The following is a 13,821-nucleotide window of genomic DNA, read 5'->3' as shown; positions in this document are numbered from 1 at the left end:
TTTGATCAACCTTTGGCCATGGATTCTTGAAAGAAGCTTGAAAGGAAAGGGAAGAACTACTATTCTTGAAAAAGTAACTCAAGTTCAAACCAAACTAAGTCGTGTAACCCTCATTTTGTCCAACTCTCTTCATTTTTGGACCAAAATTGAGCCACGACCTGCTAAAATTGACTGGAACCCACCATTATCCACTAGTTCATGCCAAGAACCTCCATCTTAGTCATGGTTTCCGATAGATCTCCATGTTAGACCACGGTTATGGAAGAACTAGCTCCCGCAATTGAGTTTTAACTGTGGTTTTCACTTCCTAGTCACAGCAACTAGATCTAATATATGAAAATGACTTCTCACAGGATCTAAACTAATGCTCTGATACCAGTGTAATAAAGCTAAATTCCACTGCAAGCTTTTAAACTGAAAATACAAGAAATAGATATAAAATGCTAGGAATCCATAGCCAAGGTGGCATGGTAAGAAATGGTATTACCAATATTGGTTGAGACTCAAATGATGAGAGGTTGCAGTAAGGTATGCACCCCAAGCTATGGTGACCAAGGGTATTCACCCTCTTAGATGGTGGGAGGTTGAGACCTCAAACAAGTAATGTTTATAAAATGGCAAAAAGATGCTACACATGTTACACCTCCACCTTTTATACTTAGCCTAGATTAAGGCATTTATGCTAGGCATTTATGCTTTATTATAGTGGAATCAGATGGTTCTCAATTTTTTACGAGTTGTCGTATTGGACCCACTTACGGATCAATCATTTGTTGGATCCCATGCATATTTTCAAGAATGTGGGAAGCTTATTATGGGACCATATCACAAGAAAGAGAGACATTGTAAGGGTATAAATGGATTTGAAGAAGGTTAGCAAGATGGAGGTGCTTTGGCTATAGTGGAGAGCCTTGATGATTGCTTGCAACTACCTTGTGCTCTTTGAGTCCTATCCACTAAAGAAGAGTGCATTGTGAAGTAAATTATCAGGTCTATCTGCACCTTGATGGGTATGATGTGTTCTCCCAGGTCTACTTTTTCTAAAGATGACTAACTATAAGGGCCAAAATCCCATAATTGGCATAAATTATGCCAAGTTTGTCATGGCCTTGATAGTAACCTTAATATTTCACTATTTAGTGTCTACTCGATGTTGGTAATACTTTTCCATTTCTCATAGTTTGTACTATGGATTGCAATCGTGAGATGCCTCACTCTTGAAATACGCTCGGTGATTTATAGGTTATCGAATTTAGTGCAATGGATCTCAAAGAAGGAGATCAAGACATCCTCTATTGAATCCATAAGGCGAGGAGCGGTGCAGACGGTTTGTCTCTTTGAGAAGTACTTGCCCACGAGCATGCTCACAATACAAACTTACCTCTTGGTACATCTTGTAGACAAAGTGGAGATTGTAGGACTCGTCCATACGTGATGGATGTTCTTCTTAGAGCACTTCATAAAGACCTTGAAGGGCTTTGTGTGATGACGAGCTCAGCTAGAAGGTAGCATGGCTGAAGGTTAGCTAGTGTTAAAGGCATTAGTGCATATTTCAAAGTGGCTACCAATGTTGGATTTAGACAACATTATGCTATGGTCTTGCTGAAGGATGATGAGAGACTGACCGGAGATGTGGTGGTTGAAAATGGGGTAGAAAAAAGGATGTTTGCTACAATGGAGGAGAAAGTAAATTGTTTTTGTATGTTGCATCATGCATCCATGAAGAAGTGACTTGTTAGGTATATGAGTAGGCCGCTAGACAAGAGTGGGAGGGAGTGCGATCAAAATTTCAACATGATACACACCTTCGGTCGGTTCAATCTCTTGAGGGAATGAAGGAGATGTCACAGTTTATGTCTATGCGATGGTTACATGAAGCTTTGATCACAATTTCTCACAAAGGGATAAAGAAGGAGTGGGAATTCTTGAGGGGACGTAGTCTGAAGGTGACCACATGCTTTATTTGCTATCATATCTAGATTTTATGTGCAATAACTAATCTAACCATTTTGGTGTATAGTACAAAATGTATAGTGCAACTTGGTTGCATGGGCGATATGTTTGTATTGAATGCATCGATAAAATGTGCTCCACAAAACGGATTGTGGTGTCATAGCAAAGTTTGAGCAAGAGAGCCGATGATAGGCCATGGATCTGAATACCATAGTAGATGAGATGGATTATTTTAAAAACTTGCAAACTGTTATCTTAGTGGATTATCTAGCTTCTCCATGATTATATTTGAGGTATAGTGATTTAAAGTGGTATTGGAAGGAGTTGGGATAATCATTCCGCGAGGTCCATCTGGATTTCTGAAAATATATTCTGAGAATAGATGGATGCATCTGTGTGACACATTTGTCCGATTGTGTCATTGTAAATAGGTAAACAACCTTTTTTTTTAGAAAAAATCAATTATAGAAGTAGCCATAAATATCGATTCACTCTTATATGTGATATTGAATAGGTAATCTTCTATCCAAATCCCTAACAACCTTGATATAGTATGTTGTGCCCTCAACACCTTGGAGTGCACGAGTGTATGATGAAAGCAATGTCCCTAGTGTAGATAAGGAGAGTATGTAGCTGGCGGTGCTGATGTTGTGGAGTGTGGAGGGCAAAGAGATCTTAGAGCATGTAGGGGAGACATACATGGGTAATATATACAAAGAGACAGGAGGCAAGGAATTTTTCGAGAATGAAGTGGACTCCTCTTTTTATAGACATTCTAGTGTATGTTAAGCTATGCCAAGAGCTTGACATGGGGCCATAGGCTGGATCGTATTTGCATTTGCTTGCTCAAATCATTGATGATTCACTTTTAAGAGTGCTTTAGTATACATGTTTTGATTAGCATCCATTTTTTTAGAGTTATGTTATTGTGCTTTACCTAAATCCTTATATTGATTATACTAACATCATTTTCTGTTTGTGCAAGTTACATTTAAGGATACCTAGAGAGTAGGTTGAGTTGAGGGATGACCGATGATGAGGAGTTGTAGGAGATACTCATACATATGTCTCCAGATTAGATGGCCTGATTTAGAGATTGGTAGACCAGGAGCTATCACACGAACATTGTCAAGCCATTGTAAGAGGTCTACTTCATCACACTTTAATGCTTCAATCTCTAGTAGTAGGCGATGTCGACACTCTAGACTACCCCCTGATGGAGAGAGTGGTTCTGGGAGGTGTTTCAGAGATGTAGATGGTGTGAGCTCGTGGTCAGTTCTAGAGAGTATTGTTATTCCCCGCTCTTGTACTAATTTTAGAGAGGGTGGCTCAGTTGGATGTTGTGGAGACACTGATGCAATGTCTCCGTCTCATCGGTCTAGTGGATACTTTTCATCTCTAGGATTTGTCACACCTATAGAAACATCTACTCTCGTGACTATGGGTTTTGGTCTTAGTCGTTCGCAAGGTGGTACTCGTATGGGTGCTACTCTGAGAGATACTACCCTTGCAAGTATGCTAGATATATAGGGGTCTCTTGGTTATACCCAGGAGCATGGTTGCAAATAGGAGAGGTGACACCCACCTTAGACATACCCTAGTAGGGTATGGATATCTCGTAGATGACAAGACATGTGCTATGATCATGAATGATGAGGGGAGGAGGAAGATGCCTCACATGAGAGTTTTGCCAACAAGAATTTAGACATAACGTTCTGAACCATTGGAGGAATTTACTGGAGGAGAGAAAGGACTATGTAGGGGCATCTTTGCATGAGGATTTTTCAGTACCTACAATGGTAGAGAGGTTTTCCATTAGGTGGATGATGGAGTGTATGCATGAATACATGTTACATAGATGATTAGATGCACACAAGGCAATCAAGAGTGGTTCCTCAAAGCCCAAGTGGCTAGATGCAAAGAGTTGGTGGAGACTTACAGAGGAGACCACAAATTCTCTAGGACGATGGTGGCAACAGTGGGAGGCAATGAGGGCACGATTGGAAGAAGGGGCTGCGAATCATCTGGGGAGTGGCAGCTATAGGACTTATTTGGAGGACTTTGTAAGTTTTCTTTTGTTACTTCTCGCTTTCTTATTTGGAATATCATTTGTACTAACAATCTTGTTTCTAACAATACTATTCTATTTTCTTTGAAGCACTCCACCACAAACTACAATCCCATAGGTTTGGAGACTCGATATACAGAGAGACATAGTCTCATTGCACATATTGATAGATTGTATGCACATGGTGGCCCAGTAACTCAATCATCTTTCTTTTTTGTAGTCACTATTTTTTTTGTGATGCATTATGTATGGTGGACTAATGTCTAGATGTTCATTCTGCAGAGTCCGTTCGATGCTCATTCGTATTGAGAGATGAGCTTTCAAATGGTGAGGATCTGTAGCACATGCTTGGATTCGTGGAGCTCATATCTTTTTTTTGGTCTTGTGATCTCTATACAACCCTCTTCAATGTAGCATTTCTTAGATATACTTATCATCCTTTGTATAAGATTGTACTTTGCAATATTTACATATAGATTTTCATGTTTGTTTTGGCTCTCGTCTCCATGGTTCCATGTAATTTCATGAGTTGTCATTAGTCTTATACTTATTTTATGACTTATCAATATTTGGTTTTAAGTAGTATTTGCACCTGTCTTGATGACAATTGAGTGTCCAATATGTAATTGCTTTGCAGAAAATTTTCTAGCATATGGTGCTATGGCTGCCCTACCACCAATTTTTTTTCTTTGCAACCTACTATTTGCATCACTAATTTATTGCATGCATCGCTATGTTAGTTGTTATTTGCATCACAAAACATTGCTATTAGCATCAACACTAATAGCAACATAGATAGCAATGTAAATAGTGACACTAACTTTAAACATTGATATGCGTGGCATGTATCCTGTAGAGATCCTGTAGTGAACACCCATGCCATTAGCCATACTAGTAGCAAACCAACTATGATGAATATGTGTAGGAGCTCCTAAGTCAACTCAAAAAGATGAAGGAAGACAGGAAGGTTGATATGGCCGAGTTAGAGATTGAGAAGGATACGTTCACTACCTACTAGCTAGAGAAGTCAAAGTAGATAACCATCTATTCGAGGCAGGAGAATGACCTAAAGAAGGAGCTATAACCAAGGAAGAAAATGGAGGTAGAGAAGGATGAAGAAAATGTAAAGGAACTCCAAGTGGAGAAGGTAGAGGGAGAAATGGGGAGAGCCATAAGGTATTGGCTCCAAGAGCACACCATAGTACTAGCACTAGCCCAAGCTTGATGCAACAAAGGCAAATTTTGATGCAAGCATCGCTCATGGAAGAGTTAGAGCAGCTTGGGATCGGAAAGCAAAAGCATCAAGAGAAACCAGCCATAGCGGCCCAAGAAAAACCACCAAGGGAAGAAGGGCCAAATTTTGAGAAACTTGATGGCAACACCGGTGAATAGAGCCCGCCCCCACCTCCATCAATAGAAGTGCAAGGCCAAGAAAAGGAAGATCATGGCACCATAGAAAGAGTGATTGAGGACAAAAGGAAACGAAAGGAGTTGACTAAATTCATGAGGAGGAAGTTTAATGCCAGACCAAAAGAAGTACATGATGTCTAGATGCTACAAATTGAGGAACAACTGCCTATCAATTGGGCACTTGAATTGGACCATTGGGAGTAGTGGAAGAATGGGTGTAGGCCATTTGAATTTGAAATCTAATATTCTTCTATCTTGAATTGAGTGCTGCCTCCACAAGTGGTTGAAGGAGCCATCCAGGTCTCCACCGAAGAGCCTAGGGAAGCAGTGGCTAGATGAGAGGGTTAAAAATCCCACATTATGGAGAAGAGAGCATGCAAAGTACTAGGAGGATAAGGTCATGGAAGAGCCAAGAAAAGTCAAAGGCTATGAATCCCAACCTAAATGGTGCCAAAAGATCTAGGATAACAATTTTGAGGCAAGGATGGATTTTTCTAACATGCTACTAATATGAAGGAGATGATCCCACCTACATTGCTTACCTATGCATTCCTACTTAGAAAATCTCTTAGGCCCCTCAAAATGTAACTATTGAAGAGCATCATGATAATTTCTAGCGTGCTCCCTCCCAATGTATCTCAAAAAAGAAAAAGAGAAAACAAAGAAAAGGCCCACACAAAGAAAAATGAAAGGAACAAAGAGCTTTCCCATGTAATATTAGAGTGCCACAAACATTGCACCTAGGGGTTCTCAAGTTAGGTGCATCCAATGGTCTTGGTTGACCAGCTCCATGCCTAACTTTCTAGCCCTCCTTGTCCCCTCACTTCACACTTAGGAAACCTCAAGGGTAGGATACACCTAGGGAGTTAGCGCTTGCCTACTATTAAAATTGTCTCCCTAAGTTGCACCCATAACACCTCCCCTTGTGCACAACTAGGTCCTTTTGTGTGGGACAACACCACAAGCTTTCTAGAGATCAGATCCAACTTCCAATTTCATTGGCATACGAACACCCCTGCACATTGCATGGTGAGATAGGCACACTCTTAGGTAGTGCACTTCCTTTTTCTTCTAGGTACATTCGACAATTCATGACCAATTGTTGACTTTGAAGGCCTCGTCACCCACTCAATCTGCTCTAGGCCTCCACAATCTCACATCCATTTTGTGATGCTTTTTCTCCATGTCCTATCTCCACAGAGCCCCATCATTGACCCACATGGCAACCCTTCAACCACTTGAGCCCCCATCAACAAGTGCCAGCAAGTGTGTTAGCCATGGTTTCACACTTCATGTATTATGCCCTTAGCATGGTTTTACCTTAGTCATATTAGTTCTATATGTGAGGTAGTCCTTAAATGCCTCATGAAGTTGAGTGCCTCATGAAGTGTAGTTTATAAGTGGTTGTAAAAGCATGACCTGATAAGGCAAAGTAGCATCGTTCTCATTTTTGGGATCTTCTCTAATGTTCATGACCTATGTATGATGGATTCTCATTATTATATAGCAAATGAGATAGTTGATGCCATTTTTCATTGTGTTCTTCATTATTAGTGCTAAAGTATGTGTTCTTATGTCTCTATGTGATTATCTTTGAGTTTGTATGAGTTGTCTAATATAAGATTAGGTATTTTCCCCATGGGGCACTATCTACTGTGCATTCTGCATAGATTAGGATAGCAGCACTTTGGCAATCCTGCCATGCTTTTTTGAATATATTGTATGTAAGTTTAATAGCAAAATGACTTCAATTGATGCAGAAATTTGAAGCTTTGTAAAAAACAACCTTGTTTTGGGGAAGAAAATCTAATTTCTTGTATGTAGTTTGAAAGGTTTTCTGGGTGTCGAATTTGTGTAGAGACTTGAAGAAGTACCTGAGATTTGTGAAAAATGACTTTGTTTTATGGACAAAAAAACAAATTTTCTATATGGAATTTGAAGGGTTTTCTATTTGTATACCCTACCATTGATTCCCCGTATCTCTATGTTAAAACACCATTAAAAATTGCAAAGGTTGAGGCCAGCAATTAGATTTTTTTGCATGCAGCAGAGGTTTCTACATGGAAGTAGAGGTTTTTGCATGAAACAAATTTCCTATATGAAGCAATAGTTCCTACATGAAGCAAAGTTCCTGTATGCAATAAAATTGCTGCATGGAGAAAAGTTCCTATATGAAGTAGTAATATATTTCTAGAATGACAATTGCTTGAAGTAGTGGCAGTTCCTTGAAGCACCTACAACTACCTGAAGCAATAACAATTGCTTGAAGTAGTGATATATTACCTGCAATAGGATGAAACATTTCACATGGAGGAGAAGTATGAAGATTTTCAATCTTGGATGAAAATAGAGACAGATTGTTCACAAAGATATTTTAAAATGCAAGCATTATCATAAATATCATCTCTATAACAAACTCTGACTAAATCTAGTGAGAAAGAGGAAGCACTATCTTTTGCCTACTATAGGAAGCCTACGGAGGATTAACAAGAGAGCATTAAGGTTTCATTTTCAGTTCTAAAGTTTAAAATCTCAATTTAATTAATTGCAATGGGTAAATCAAAGGAGAAGAATAAGCCATGCACAATTTATTTTGAGTCTAGATATACTTCAAAGCATTGCTCTTATGTTCATGGGTCTTGTGAAGAAGGAAAATCATGCAACTATTTCTACATGTTTGATTTATGCAATGAGTTTGATGGTATCCGCAAGAGGTTTTCATCAACAACAACAAATAAGGCTTCAAATTTGAAGATGGATAAAGCATGGGAAAAGTTGGATTCTTTTAAGCATATTCTTCATGATGCTTATGAATGGCATGATGATCATGAAGGTAAGAAAGTCAGGTCTTGTTCAAGTATCAAGCATATTGGGAGATTGCTTATAATAGTTGAAAATCTCAAGGAGATATGAAGATGTTTTGGATTCCGATTTTGATTTTGATTCAAGTTCAAGTGATGATAACGATGATTGGAACTCTTTACCCATGGTCTTGCCAAAGATTGAGGTAAAGGGAGTGAGAGAGGACAAGAGCCAAAGAAGCCAACAATCCTCGAGTGTCCCAAACCCCACAAAGCAACTTGCCAATGAGAGAGTGGATCATCACACACTTTGTATCAATAATCTCAAGATAGTTTTCATATTTTGGTATTTTTCAAATTGGCATAATCCATCTCCAATCAGCTCTAATCGAGAAGAAAGCAAGCCAACAATTATGAACATTGAAGATGATTAGACTTGTGATCAAGAAGATGAATTATATATTCAAGAAGATGATGTTTTTATGGATAATAAGTTTGAGGATTATGGTTTTTGCAATGAAGATGTCATAGTGCATGATTTTCTTGGTTCTCTTATTGATAGTAAGGAAGATAATGCAGCTACTAAGTTGAATTTCAATGAAGGAACTTTGCTAGAACTTGAAGAAGTGCCACTACTCATAGTGTAAAATGCACCCTCTTTGGATGTATTTGTTTAGGATATGGATGTTTCCAACATGCAAGATAATATTTTAGGTCATTGTATTGCTCTATTTGAAGAAAAAGTCAATGCTTTGCTACACGAATTGTGGAATTGTAAGATTAGCACTCTAATCCCTTTGCAAGAAGAGCAAGATTGCAAGATTGGCACTACATTTCCTTTGCAAGAGTTGGTTGAATATGAAGCATTGCATAATGCAATCAGTTTGCATAGTTTTTCTGAAGTTCCACATGAGGTAGTACACTCTATCATTCAATCTCCAATTGAGATGATTCATTGGTCTTCTATTGAGCTTGAAAAGAAGAGAAATGTAGCCAATTGTTGCAGCAATTGAAGCTCTATCTATTATCAATCGGCTTCAAGAGGAAAAAGCATTACTACAACAGAAAGTTTCTCAATTGAGGAATGTAATGGATTTCCAAGTTTCTCATTGCTTTGAAGTCATAATGCTTTTGAAAAAGTTGTTCTATAGAAGGACAATGAAATTGTTGATTTTCATACACGGTATTTTCAGTCAAGATGTTATTCTTGAGGATCTCTATGCATTGAATGATTAGATTGTTGATGTTTCAATTCAAACTACTATTTCTGAAGTCTATGAGGACTCTGATTACTGTATCACTAAAGTTGAAGTATCTAGAAGTGTGCAAGTACCTATAGTGGATATTTATGCAGTTTATATTACAGCAGGAATGGTTGATATTACTCATGTTGATTGGTCTTTAACAATGAAACTGTTGTTGTTGTATGAGGCGAATACTTGTAGCAAGTGTATGTTACAATTTTTTCTATCAAGAAAGCTTCAGAATGATTTGCAAGAACGTAAATTTCAGCAATTATAACTTTATGCATCAACAACCAAACTTCATGCAGCAACATCCAAACTTCATGCAACAACAACCAAACTTCATGCGACAACAAGCTGAATTTCTATAGCACCTATAATAGCAAGCTGAATTCTCACACTTCCTACAATAGCAAAATGTACTATAGCAAGCTGAAAAACAATCAAAAGTGCTACAACAGCCTCAAAAATAGCAAATACGATAACCACATGTTGATTACTAGTTCCAAGTACTTGAAAATTAGAAGTTACAAGTTGTTGTGAATTTTCTTGCATATTTCTTTCAAGATGCAATGTATTATTCAAGATACAAAATGGGTAGTACATTGCCATATAATTATTATGATGAAAATGCTAGAGCATCATTGATATTTTTTCACGTCAATGGAAATATTTTTTGCAATTGGAGTGGTAATCTAATTGTTCTATTATGGTTCTATATCTTCATTCTCTATCATATATTATGGATGCCATTATATATGATGAGTTCTCAACCTTTGCATATTTCATTGAAATGGTTATACTATAGAACTATGGCTAATTACCTGTCAGTAGTTGTAGCCACTTTCATTCTAGCTATAATGGAATGAGATATTGTTAAAACTGCAATTAATGGATTTAGACTCCAAATGATAATTCAAGTTGATTATAATGAGTCATAGAAGGATTCACATGTTCAACAAGTAGTTGGAATAAATTTTATGCAAGTCACGGTTGCAGTTCTTAAAGCAGCAACAATGCAGATTTCTATGGATATCATGGTTATTTGTCAATTTTATGAGATAAATAGTTCTCAAACTTTGAGAACATCTCATTACACATATGTTGATGATATTTTTGTCATAGTAGTAGTATTTATTTTTCTTGAATAGGCAGAATGGATGTCATTCATATTACAAGAAACTACAAACTTGATGAGAAGGCAATTGGAACCTTGCTACGAGAGACGATAACAATATTGCATGAAACATGGTTACTGCAATAAGAAACACGATTATTGCAGTAGAAAATAGGTTACTACCACAGGAAATAGCTTCACCGCTATAGGCAGCAGGTTTATATTGCAAGCAGTGGGTTTACCATTGTTAGTAAATAGTGACCCGATACAACAAGACATGGACCCCCATATAGCAAGACAGCGACTTGATATAACATGATATACATTGGTTGTAGAAAGCAATGAAAACCTTAAAGGGAGTAAGGAAAATAATAAGGAGACACTCAAGGAGTAGCAAAATCCTTCATAAAAAATAAAGGAGGATTGTGATAGAGCATGTCAACAACCTATTCTGGATGTGGAGTTGAAATATGAACACACTATAAGTCATCTAGAGTGTTTGAAGATGATATTCATGAAGTTTATTTGGATTCTGAGTCCTGTTCTAAATTGATAAAGGTGAGTATCTTTGTTGAGGAAGATTTTAAGCAGCAATTGATTAATATATACAAAGAATTTCAGGATATTTTTTCTTGGGAGTATACTAACATGAAGGGATTTGATCCAAGGGTGTATCAGCATAGAATTAACTTAAAGGCAGATGCTAAACCTATAATTTGAAAGAGGCATCCTATGAATCCAAACTATGCTAAACAAGTGAAAGAAGAGTTTGAAAATTTTCTTAGAGTTGGCTTTATCAAGCCTGTGAATAAAGTGACTTGGCTATCACCTATTGTAGTGGTGCCCAAAAAGAATGGCAAGATATGGGTTTGTGTGGATTATATAAAATTGAATGCAGCAACAATAATTGATCTATTCCCTCTTTTGTTTACATATTTTTTATTGGATGATGATTCACATCAACAAGTTCACTAGAAGCCCACAATTGCAATTAATTTGGTTCAACTTTTTGTAATGTTGCTTCACATAGCATGCACACAATGGAGTTTTGCCTCATAAGGTAGTTTATGATTCTCTCACTCTTTCTTAGTCCTATGCAATGTTACAACAATAGTTATTTGTGTCTACAAATATGGAAGCACTTATTCATGAAAAGAATTTTCTTAAGGAGAAACTTGATGGGATGCAGGTTGAGTATCATAGACTTGTGGAAATGGTTACTAGTTTGCAGAGTGTTAAGTCAATTGATCATCATGCTGAAAATTGGTTTTTGGATGTTGATGTTATCAAGGCTGATATAAATGGCATATTGCATGATATCAGTAAACATGTGTAAATTAGGGAGCTTACAGTGGATAAGATTCATGACATAAATGTTTTACCTCTTGTATCACATGAGCAGCATAGATAGGAGTAGTCTATCACTGACTCTCATGATGCTCATAAGCCTCATAGCTCATGAGACACTCTCTTATTCCACTATCAAATTTTGTTTATTTTTTCCACCATACTTACTATGTATGCCTTTATGTTTTATGACTGTCTTTTGGGTGGATTATACAACCATATTAGAGGGCTATAAGTATCCTACAAGAGAGGCTCTACTTATTGTTTCTCTTTGTGGCTTACTTCGTAGTGCAAGGCTATGAGTAAGGCATAATTTTTCTCACCAAGTATGCTAGTTTTTTGGATAAGGCATTTGATACCATGAATTATGCAAGGGTTCGAGTTATGGTGGCTATGCTAGCCATCCACTAGGCTATGCCAAATGTTAGCCATGGTTTCATAGTTCATGTATTATGCCCTCAGCATGGTTTTACCTTACTCATATTAGTTCTATATGTGAGGCAGTCCTTAGATGCTTTATGAAGCATAGTTTATAGGCAATTGTAAAAACGTGATCTGATGAGGTAAGTTAGTGTCATTCTCATTTTTGGGATCTTCTCTGATGTTCATGACCTGTGTGTAATGGATTCTCATTATTATATAGCAGATCTGATAGTTGGTGCCATCATTCATTGTGTTCATATTCGATTATCAGCATGTTCTCTATGTTTTACTTCTCATTCTCTAATTATTAGTGCTAAAGTATGTGTTCTTATGTCTTTATGTGATTATATTTGAGTTTATCAGTTTCTTGATATAAGATTAGGTATTTTCCCCATAGGGTAGTGTCTATTTCCTATAGTGCATTCTGTATAGATTAGGGCAGCAACAAAGTGCCATGGGACTGGCACTTGGCTAGGAGGGAGATAATGTGAACCTCAATGCAAGGAAAGAAAAAAGAAAATTAAAAACACATAGGGAAAATGAGAAAAAGGTGGCTCGATTGAAGAAATAGGAGGGAAAAAGGCCAAAAGTGCAAGGACAACCTTAAAAGTTTAGGGCAAGTGCAAAAGAGGAAAAACGTATTTTAAACACAAAGGCGAGTGCCCACTATGCAATTTGTAAATGTAGACAAGTATGGTGAAGGCACAATGTAAATAGAATGGGAATAGGAAAATAGGACCTAGGCTAAAATGGCTGGTAATGTAGAAAAGAGATGGGTGCCTATAGGGGATTGGGGCTTGTATAAAAGGCAAAAACTAAATAAAGAAGCTCATTCTTGTTGTGTGTTGCCAAAATTGGCTCTCCTCTTCTTCTTCTTTTCCTTCTTGTTCTTTCTTGCTTATGCTTGTATGTGAGAGAGGGAGTGTGAGGGAGTGAGTGTCTGTGAGGGTGAGGGACCGTTGTGGAGAAGCTCTCCATCTTTTTCTCTCTTCTTCTCTTCTCTTGTCTTGTGTGCATGGAAATGCAATGTGGATCTTGGAGCTTTAGGATCAAGATTGCTTGAGCTTGCACCTTGAATGATGGAGCTATCGAAGTGCTTGAGGAAGGAGGAAACTTGATCGAGCATGAAGGTAAGCTCAATACACATGTAGGTGTGCAAGTGCGCACGACTATGTGAGAGGTAGCCATTGCACTTGGCTTGAAACACTTGAAACAATAAGTGGTCTCAGTAGGTCTTGGTGGTCAAGCATGAGCTCCCACAATGCATTATTATGACATGCACAGTCAACCTAAAGTACCTCGACATCAACCCCATGACCTTCTTCGACCATTACCTATTCTCAAAGTGTTCACACGTGTCTACGTCCTGGCAGACATGGGCGCATTCCCTAAAGAGCAGCTTGAAGAATACTTGCCATTCCCTTATCCTAGGAAGAGCAAGAACATCTTGACGAGCAC

Source organism: Lygodium microphyllum, chromosome 2, assembly GCF_053477565.2.
Source record: "Lygodium microphyllum isolate KBCC chromosome 2, Lygodium_microphyllum_v1.1.10, whole genome shotgun sequence".
NCBI lineage: Eukaryota > Viridiplantae > Streptophyta > Polypodiopsida > Schizaeales > Lygodiaceae > Lygodium > Lygodium microphyllum.
The sequence above is the reverse complement of the archived record's forward strand: the minus strand, read 5'-3'. Positions refer to the sequence as shown.